Consider the following 10,097-nt stretch of genomic DNA (forward strand, 5'->3'; position numbering starts at 1 on the left):
AGTATGATGATAGGTTAGTTGTTCTGGAGGGTGTGTGTTTATGTTAGTATGATGATAGGTTAGTTGTTCTGGAGGGTGTGTGTGTTTGTGTTTATGTGGGTTTTGGGAGTGAGTAAGTGTGTGTATTCAGTTTTATGTACATCCGAGTGTGTGTATGGAAGTGTACAGTATGTACATACGCAAGTTTGAACAAGAGGGTTGACCATGACAGAAATGGCACCCTATTTCCTACATAGTGCACTACTTTTGACCAGAGCTCTATGGGGAATAGGGTGCCATTTGGAATGCAGCCCAGGCAATCAAGGCCTAGACATTGTGACGCAGACACACAGACCTGTGGCGTCTCCAGAACCTGACTCATAGACCGGGAACTCAGCCCCAGGGAGACGGGGGGAATAAAGAGGTGGATCAAAGAGGGAGGGGGGATCAACCGGAGGGGGTCAAATAGGGGAGGTCAAAGGGAGGGGTCAAATAGGGGGGGGTCAGACAAGGATATGAGGCGTGGGGATGTGAGGTTTATTGTGATAGGTTTCTGTTTGTGATTCCTAGTGCAGGGGGAGAGGATGAGGAGAGGAGAATAGGGGAGAGAGAGGGAAAAGAAGAAGAGTGTAGGGGGAGAGGGGGAAGGAGGGGGGAGAGAAGACTGGTTTATGGTTATGTTGTTTGCAATTCCTGTCTGTGAGATGAAAACATGGCCCCTTCAGTTCCTCACAGGTTAATGGAACTTTTATGTCCTGCAATCATGTGACACCTGGTATCTTTCCTCCTTCTCTCTCTCTCTCTCTCTCTCTCTCTCTCTCTCTCTCTCTCTCTCTCTCTCTCTGTCTCTGTCTCTGTCTCTCTGTCTCTCTCGTCTCTCTCTCTCTCTCTCTCTCTCTCTCTCTCTCTCTCTCTCTGTCTCTGTCTCTCTCTCTCTCTCTCTCTGTCTCTCTCTCTCTCTCTCTCTCTCTCTCTCTCTCTCTCTCTCTCTCTCTCTCTCTCTCTCTCTCTCTCTCTCTCTCTCTCTCTCTCTCTCTCTCTCTCTCTCTCTCTCTCTCTCTTGACTACTCTAAAGTCTCTGTGATCAGGGTTTATGACAAGACTATCAGCGGGTCAGGGAGAGTGGCAAGGCTTCAGTTACTGGTTGAGGCTCAGTTTATGTTGGTTTATGTTTAGGTTAAAGGGTAAGTTTAGAGAGGGTTTGGGGGAGTAGTTAGAGAGTGTGTGATCTTAGGGGTGCAGTAACAGTGGGGTTAGAGACAGGCTTGGTCTGCTAGCAATACTATGACCTGCTGCAGAAGAGCAGCCAGAGAATTTACCATCATCTCTCCTATCCTCCACCCCAGCTCCCTCACTCCTCCCCTCTCCTCTCCTCCCTCCTGTCCATCTCTCCTATCCTCCACCCCAGCTCCCTCACTCCTCCCCTCTCCTCTCCTCCCTCCTGTCCATCTCTCCTATCCTCCACCCCAGCTCCCTCACTCCTCCCCTCTCCTCTCCTCCCTCCTGTCCATCTCTCCTATCCTCCACCCCAGCTCCCTCACTCCTCCCCTCTCCTCTCCTCCCTCCTGTCCATCTCTCCTATCCTCCACCCCAGCTCCCTCACTCCTCCCCTCTCCTCTCCTCCCTCCAGTCCATCTCTCCTATCCTCCACCCCAGCTCCCTCACTCCTCCCCTCTCCTCTCCTCCCTCCTGTCCATCTCTCCTATCCTCCACCCCAGCTCCCTCACTCCTCCCCTCCCCTCTCCTCCCTCCTGTCCATCTCTCCTATCCTCCACCCCAGCTCCCTCACTCCTCCCCTCTCCTCTCCTCCCTCCTGTCCATCTCTCCTATCCTCCACCCCAGCTCCCTCACTCCTCCCCTCCCCTCCCTCCTGTCCATCTCTCCTATCCTCCACCCCAGCTCCCTCACTCCTCCCCTCTCCTCTCCTCCCTCCTGTCCATCTCTCCTATCCTCCACCCCAGCTCCCTCACTCCTCCCCTCTCCTCTCCTCCCTCCTGTCCATCTCTCCTATCCTCCACCCCAGCTCCCTCACTCCTCCCCTCTCCTCTCCTCCCTCCTGTCCATCTCTCCTATCCTCCACCCCAGCTCCCTCACTCCTCCCCTCTCCTCTCCTCCCTCCTGTCCATCTCTCCTATCCTCCACCCCAGCTCCCTCACTCCTCCCCTCTCCTCTCCTCCCTCCTGTCCATCTCTCCTATCCTCCACCCCAGCTCCCTCACTCCTCCCCTCTCCTCTCCTCCCTCCTGTCCATCCCACCTGTCCTCCACCTCAGTTCCCTCATTCCTCCTCTGTCCATGTTCTTTAGCCAGAGGATGAGGCTTAGCTGGAGAGGGGGGAGAGGGAGGGGGGAGGTGCTGATAATGGGGGTGTACTCTAGGTGTGGACGGATGGACTTTGGCTTGGGTAAGCGGGTCCAGGACTGGACAGGGGCGTCATAAAACAGGCTGAGGGATGAGAACCAGGAAGGTACGAGACGGAACTTTTAATGTTCCTACATGACTCACACTGACTGTCCATAATGACTTTTATTCACTTCTATCATTTGAGTGTCAATGACACACATAAGCCGGGGAAGAGAAAATGATTGAATGAGGAGAGTGTGAGAGGGAAGGAGGGAGGGAGATACATAAATACACATCTATGACCACAAGGCGACCTAGAGTTGACCGCTACAAACAAGGTGATAAGGATGGTCATGTTGCAGTGACCACAAGATCACCAGACCATTGCAAAGCAACCATAAGTAAGAGTTGAAAGCTAGTTGGAAAGCTGGTTATTTCTAAGTTAGAGTGGAAAGCTGGTTATTTCTAAGTTAGAGTGGAAAGCTGATTGCTTGACAGATTTGGGATCACTTCCGTTCAAACGTGCTGATAATGAATGCCATGACTTTTAGGACTGAACAAGTCCCACTGTGGGGTAGATGAACACACACACACACACACACACACACACACACACACACACACACACACACACACACACACACACACACACACACACACACACACACACACACACACACACACACACACACACACACACACACACACACACACACACACACACACTTCCTAAAAACCATCAGCAGTTAACATTTCCCTCTCCTTTTAATTCTCTTTCTCTACTTCCTCGTATTCCTCATATTCTTCAATCCCATATTCTGTTTCTTCCTCCTCCTTCCTCTCTCCCCATCCAGGCACAGCCTCCTTCCTCTCTGTCCATCCAGGCACAGCCTCCTTCCTCTCTCTCCATCCAGGCACAGCCTCCTTCCTCTCTCCCCATCCAGGAACAGCCTCCTTCCTCTCTCCCCATCCAGGAACAGCCTCCTTCCTCTCTCCCCATCCAGGAACAGCCTCCTTCCTCTCTGTCCATCCAGGCACAGCCTCCTTCCTCTCTCCCCATCCAGGCACAGCCTCCTTCCTCTCTCCCCATCCAGGAACAGCCTCCTTCCTCTCTGTCCATCCTTCCTTGTCTCCTCCCCTCCTATAGGCAAGACCCACTCACGGGCACTCCAAAGACAGGCAGTATAAAGATAATAATCAATATTGATCCAGTGAGAGGGTGTGAGGGAGTGAGAGACCGGCCCTTACTCTCTGACACAATCAATGAGCTTTAGTGGATTGAGGATGGATGGAACCTCTGACTGCTTCCTGGTCGGTGACACTGCTAAAGAGATTACACCTCAGGAGCTACACGGTCATGGCCCACACACCTCCATCTCTCTCCTTCTCTCTGTCTCTCTCTCTCTGTCCGTCTCGCTCTCGCTCTCTCTCTCTCTCTCTCTCTCTCTCTCTCTGTCTGTCTCTGTCTCTCTCTCTCTCTCTCTCCTCTCCTCTCCTCTCCTCTCCTCTCCTCTCCTCTCCTCTCCTCTCCTCTCCTCTCCTCTCCTCTCCTCTCCTCTCCTCTCCTCTCCTCTCCTCTCTCTCCTCTCCTCTCTCTCTCTCTCTCCTTCTCTCTGTCTCTCTCTCTCTCTCTCTCTCTCTCTCTCTCTCTCTCTCTCTCTCTCTCTCTCTCTCTCTCTCTCTCTCTCTCGCTCTCTCTCTCTCTCTCTCTCTCTGTCTCTCTCTGCTCTCTCTCTCTCTCTCTCTCTCTCTCTCTCTCTCTCTCTCTCTCTCTCTCTCTCTCTCTCTCTCTCTCTCTCTCTCTCTCTCTCTCTCTCTCTCTCTCTCTCTCTCCTCTCCTCTCCTCTCCTCTCTCTCTCCTTCCATCTGTCTTTCTCTCTCTGTCTGTCTCTGTCTCCCTCTCTCCTCTCTCTCTCTCCATATGATTATTGTGTGTAATGTGTGTGTGTGTGCCTGCCTGCATGTGTGTGAATATATAAGGTGGGTGCTTAGGTGACTGTACATGAAACATTGGTCTCATTTTTCACACACTCCAGAGTATTGATCTGAAGGCAACATGCGGTCATCTACAGGCCAGTTACATTAGGAGAACATGACATATAAATACCTTATTGCCTCTTTACAAGGCAGTTACGGGAAACTAGAGTCACACACACACACACACACACACACACACACACACACACACACACACACACACACACACACACACACACACACACACACACACACACACACACACACACAGACATTACAGACACCGTCAGCAGCGAAATTACATTACAAATAAATTATTATGTGGACCAACTCAATAATCATTGTAATAGCCTTGCCTCTTAAAAATCAAGTGGCCCATAACAGGTGTACCTCAGGGTATCAGGACAAAACTATTCCATAATCTCATCCTGTAAACCCTTGAGAGAAGCCATTGTCGGTGGTCCGGTCCTTCGGAATACCATGGCCCCGTGCAGGGGGCTGCTGGGAATAGCCAAGAGCTTTGGGAGAGGCAGAACAGCTACAATCCCTCATGTTTACCTCTGACAGACCGCACCAGAGGCTTTCCTATTTTAATAAAGACAGGGCCTCTCTATATTTACCTGCTTACCACAGCCCAGCGCCCCTGGGCCACTGCGACCTTCTGGATGTGTGTGTGTGTGTGTGTGTGTGTGTGTGTGTGTGTGTGTGTGTGTGTGTGTGTGTGTGTGTGTGTGTGTGTGTGTGTGTGTGTGTGTGTGTGTGTGTGTGTGTGTGTGTGTGTGTGTGTGTGTGTGTGTGTGTGTGTGTGTGTGTGTGTGTGTGTGTGTGTGTGTGTGCGTGACAGAAAGACAGTAATGGGGACTAAAGGAGCTAGCTATGTAGAGAGATGTAGCTTCAACTCCATCATCAGTGTGTGTGTGTGTGTGTGTGTGTGTGTGTGTGTGTGTGTGTGTGTGTGTGTGTGTGTGTGTGTGTGTGTGTGTGTGTGTGTGTGTGTGTGTGTGTGTGTGTGTGTGGCGTGTGTGTGTGTCTGTGTCCTGGCCATATTGGAATATATACTTGTCTGTGATAGAGACCACTATGTGTCAGTGAGCAGTATGTGTATCCGTGTGCGTGTGTGTGTCTGTGTGTGTGTGCTTATCCGTCTGTGTGTATCTGTCTGTGTGTATCCTTGTGCAGTGTGTGTGTGTGTGTACATTTTAGGATGAGATGAAGATTCAGCTGTGTGGATGAGAGCGCAGGATTAGTGATGACAGCAGAGAACGCAGTATCCCATCATTCCATGTCCAGCGAGCGGCCGTTCCGCCGGTGACACCGTACCCTGAGGGAAGGCCAGTTCTGCCCCGTCAGGGAGCATTATGGGAAGATGGATGTGGCACAGAGGGAACACCCTTAATGGTATCTATCTATCTATCTATCTATCTATCTATCTATCTATCTATCTATCTATCTATCTATCTATCTATCTATCTATCTATCTATCTATCTATCTATCTATCTATCTATCTATCTATCTATCTATCTATCTATCGTCTATCTATCTATCTATCTATCTATCTATCTATCTATCTATCTATCTATCTATCTATCTATCTATCTATCTATCTATCTATCTATCTATCTATCTATCTATCTATCTATCTATCTATCTATCTATCTATCTATCTATCTATCTATCTATCTATCTATCTATCTATCTATCTATCTATCTATCTATCTATCTATCTATCTATCTATCTATCATCTATCTATCCCTATCTTTCTCTCTTTCTCTCCCTCTCTCTATACCCTTCAATCCCCCTCTCTATCTCCTTCAAACCCCCCTTTCTATCCCTCTCGCTCTCTCCCACTCCCCTCTCTCACTCCCCCTCCCCTCCCTCTCTCTCCCACTCTCCTCTCTCTCTCCCCCTCCCCTCCCCTCTCTCCCTCCCCTCTCTCTCTCCCTCCCCTCTCTCCATCCCCTCTCTCTCTCTCTCCCACTCCCTCTCTCCCTCCCCTCTCTCTCCCCTCCCTCTCTCTCTCCCTCCCCCCCTCTCTCTCTCCCCCTCCCCTCTCTCCCCTCCTCTCCCTCCTCTCTCTCTCTCCCAGTCCCCTCTCTCCCTCCCTCCCCTCTCTCTCTCTCCCACTCCCCTCTCTCCCCCTCCTCTCTCCCCTCCTCTCTCTCTCTCCCACTCCCCTCTCTCCCTCCCCTCCCCTCTCTCCCTCCTCTCTCTCTCTCTCTCCCTCCCCTCCCCCTCCCCTCTCTCTCTGGCCTGTGTTTAGTTCTTAGTCTTCTTCATTGCCTCAGATTGAAACAGACACACATAAAAAATATCACATTATAAACTGAGTGGTTCGAGCCCTAAATGCTGATTGGTTGAAAGCTGTGGCCCAGCGTCGTCTGGGTTTGACCAGGGTAGGCCGTCATTGTTAACAAGAATTTGTTCTTAACTGACTTGCCTAGTTAAATAAAAGTTAAATAAAATAAAATTAAAAATCAGACTGTATACCATGGGTATGACAAAACATGTATTTTCACTGTTCTAACTACGATGGTAATCAGTTTCTAATAGCAATGAGGCACCTCAGGGGTTTGTGGTAAATGGCCAATATACCACAGCTAAGGGCTGTAACCAAAGAACAGCCATTAGCCGTGTGGTATGTTGGCCATTTACCACAAACCCCTGAGGTGCCTCATTGCTTAAATATACCATTAGCTCCTATTGTTCTCTCCCCTCTGCTTTGTATATTCTACACCATGGAGACGTCCTGTTCCTGATGTGGCTGATTCCTAGCAGTGTTCTACTGGAGTTACACCAGAAAATAGCCCTCTCTCACCAACACTCCCTCTCTCACCAGCACTCCCTCTCTCACCAGCACTCCCTCTCTCCAACACTCCCTCTCTCACCAACACTCCCTCTCTCACCAACACTCCCTCTCTCACCAGCACTCCCTCTCTCACCAGCACTCCCTCTCTCAGACACACTCCCTCTCACCAACACTCCCTCTCTCACCAGCACTCCCTCTCTCACCAGCACTCCCTCTCTCACCAGCACTCCCTCTCTCAGACACACTCCCTCTCTCACCAACACTCCCTCTCTCACCAGCACTCCCTCTCTCACCAGCACTCCCTCTCTCAGACACACTCCCTCTCTCACCAACACTCCCTCTCTCACCAGCACTCCCTCTCTCACCAGCACTCCCTCTCTCAGACACACTCCCTCTCACCAACACTCCCTCTCTCACCAACACTCCCTCTCTCACCAGCACTCCCTCTCTCACCAGCACTCCCTCTCTCAGACACACTCCCTCTCACCAACACTCCCTCTCTCACCAACACTCCCTCTCTCACCAGCACTCCCCTCTCTCACCAGCACTCCCTCTCTCAGACACACTCCCTCTCACCAACACTCCCTCTCTCACAGCACTCCCTCTCTCACCAGCACTCCGTCTCTCAGACACACTCCCTCTCACCAACACTCCCTCTCTCACCAACACTCCCTCTCTCACCAACACTCCCTCTCTCACCACTCCCTCTCTCCAGCACTCCCTCTCTCACCAGCACTCCCTCTCTCACCAACACTCCCTCTCACCAACACTCCCTCTCTCACCAACACTCCCTCTCTCACCAGCACTCCCTCTCTCAGACACACTCCCTCTCACCAACACTCCCTCTCTCACCAACACTCCCTCTCTCACCAGCACTCCCTCTCTCACCAAGCACTCCCTCTCTCACCAGCACTCCCTCTCTCAGACACACTCCCTCTCACCAACACTCCCTCTCTCACCAGCACTCCCTCTCTCACCAGCACTCCCTCTCTCACCAGCACTCCCTCTCTCAGACACACTCCCTCTCTCACCAACACTCCCTCTCTCACCAGCACTCCCTCTCTCACCAGCACTCCCTCTCTCAGACACACTCCCTCTCACCAACACTCCCTCTCTCACCAACACTCCCTCTCTCACCAGCACTCCCTCTCTCACCAGCACTCCCTCTCTCAGACACACTCCCTCTCACCAACACTCCCTCTCTCACCAACACTCCCTCTCTCACCAGCACTCCCTCTCTCACCAGCACTCCCTCTCTCAGACACACTCCCTCTCACCAACACTCCCTCTCTCACCAGCACTCCCTCTCTCACCAGCACTCCGTCTCTCAGACACACTCCCTCTCACCAACACTCCCTCTCTCACCAACACTCCCTCTCTCACCAACACTCCCTCTCTCACCACTCCCTCTCTCACCAACACTCCCTCTCTCACCAACACTCCCTCTCTCACCAGCACTCCCTCTCTCACCAGCACTCCCTCTCACCAACACTCCCTCTCTCACCAACACTCCCTCTCTCACCAACACTCCCTCTCTCACCACTCCCTCTCTCACCAACACTCCCTCTCTCACCAGCACTCCCTCTCTCAGACACACTCCCTGTCTCACCAGCACTCCCTCTCTCACCAGCACTCCCTCTCTCAGACACTCTCCCTCTCTCAGACACACTCCCTCTCTCAGACACACTCCCTGTCTCACCAGCACTCCCTCTCTCAGACACACTCCCTCTCTCAGACACACTCCCTCTCTCACCAGCACTCCCTCTCTCAGACACACTGCCTCTCTCAGACACACTCCCTCTCTCACCAGCACTCCCTCTCTCAGACACACTCCCTCTCTCACCAGCACTCCCTCTCTCAGACACACTCCCTCTCTCAGACACACTCCCTCTCTCAGACACACTCCCTCTCTGACACACTCCCTCTCTCACCAGCACTCCCTCTCTCAGACACACTCCCTGTCTCACCAGCACTCCCTCTCTCACCAGCACTCCCTCTCTCAGACTCTCTCCCTCTCTCAGACACACTCCCTCTCTCAGACACACTCCCTGTCTCACCAGCACTCCCTCTCTCAGACACACTCCCTCTCTCAGACACACTCCCTCTCTCACCAGCACTCCCTCTCTCAGACACACTCCCTCTCTCAGACACACTCCCTCTCTCACCAGCACTCCCTCTCTCAGACACACTCCCTCTCTCAGACTCCCTCATAGACACACACAACACACATTGCCGGGCCTGGGCTCTGCTCCTCTCATCTCTAAACTAACTAATTATGGGTGATTATGTAGCTGGAATGTGTCTGAGCTTCAGGAGAGAAACATTGCACCACCTAATCAGTGAGGCCTTGCATGCTAAATGATCTCTCGCTCTCTCTCTTTCTATCTATCTCTCTCATAGTTTCTCTTTTTCTTACCCTCTCTCCCATCTCCACACGCTCTCTTTCTCTCTTTCCCCCCTCTCTCTAACTGTTCCATTATGTCAATTGACCATGAAGAAAGCCTTAAACAGGAGACTTAGATAATAGATCATTATTATATTACTGGGCTTGATTGGCTCTTAATAGCTGTAGTTTAATATAGCTGGATCGGTTCTATATTAGCAGGGTGGGGTTGTAGAAATCTAGAATCCTCAAGATCGCATTGGCCCACTGAGCTGAAGCCTAGGCATTAAGCTCTGCTAGCGAACACAAGTCTTCGGGTCTCAAGCAAAGTTACTCATGATGCGAGTTTACTTCTCCCAGGCTTTTTAACACAAAGCAGGAACCACCATCCTCACAAGTTTTAAAGCAGAAAAAGGAAGGGTGTTCTTCGTCGCAACTAATCACAGATCAAGAATCAGTTTACCCTACTGCCCCCTCCTCCATGAGGGGGAGGAAAACATATCTGATCCTGTAAACATTCCTTATCCCAGGATCCTTCAGCTAGTGACTATCCGGGAGAATAAAGAAATAGAACTGTGTTGCTGCGTAAATCTGATAGATTTATTGACT

This window comes from Salmo salar, chromosome ssa27 (assembly GCF_905237065.1).
Source record: "Salmo salar chromosome ssa27, Ssal_v3.1, whole genome shotgun sequence".
NCBI lineage: Eukaryota > Metazoa > Chordata > Actinopteri > Salmoniformes > Salmonidae > Salmo > Salmo salar.